Genomic DNA, 766 nt, shown 5'->3' with positions numbered 1-766 from the left:
TAGAATATGAAGCCTATCTACCCATGGTGGAAGTGATTGTAGTGACATTAGGCAGAAATGGCCAAACACATAGCAGTGTTCCATCGACTTGGGTCTGATTTCCTTTATCAATTAAGAAGTTAAGTATAGTTGTTTTCCATCTTTGTGCTGCTTCTGGTTCTTGAATCTTTCTTAAAAATTCAAAACTACCAGTAGGAAGGTTTGTATGTTATTTCTGGAGGATAGAAGGGATGGTCTCGGTGCTTTCAGTGACTGCTTGTTGGGTTGTAATATTGGACAGGCTGATGTTGCTCTTGGTGCTGTAACAAAGTGCACATGTGCCAAGACTTTCAGGCCCTGGGCCTCAGGGGTGCTGAAGTCCTTGAGGCCTCTTGAGAGTTGTTTTGTGGTCTGGACTCTGTTCATATGACAGTCTGTTATAGATTATTTTTTATATAAATGCCTTTGAACATCATTAAAGTAGTTTGCTTTTTGTATCACTTATATGAGAAGAATTCTGGAGTTTAAAAAGAAACCAACTATTTAGACATCATCTATCATATTCTATTAGTTATTATTTTGTGATTAATAACTGTAAATTTATTAATAACCAGTAGTTTTATTAATGATTAATATCATCAGTCCTATTAATTAGCACTGATTGCTATTTTGTATTCTAAATTCTTTGTCATAATTGCCAGGTGTTATAACTTTGTACCTTTAGGCATTACTTTGCTTTGTGTCTTGTTTGAGGCAGATGTTTGCTGAGTCAATGAAAGAACTCCAT

At 35.5% G+C, this 766-nt stretch overlaps 1 pseudogene; it reads left to right on the top strand.

Annotated features, from left to right (window-relative positions):
• The window catches only part of LOC103270014, a 3,382-nt pseudogene that overhangs the window by 876 nt on the left and 1,740 nt on the right, over positions 1–766 (top strand).

The sequence above is a fragment of the Carlito syrichta genome, unplaced genomic scaffold (genome assembly GCF_000164805.1).
Source record: "Carlito syrichta isolate Samal-C Ts95f unplaced genomic scaffold, Tarsius_syrichta-2.0.1 Scaffold27703, whole genome shotgun sequence".
Lineage (NCBI taxonomy): Eukaryota > Metazoa > Chordata > Mammalia > Primates > Tarsiidae > Carlito > Carlito syrichta.
The sequence above is the reverse complement of the archived record's forward strand: the minus strand, read 5'-3'. Positions and strand labels throughout refer to the sequence as shown.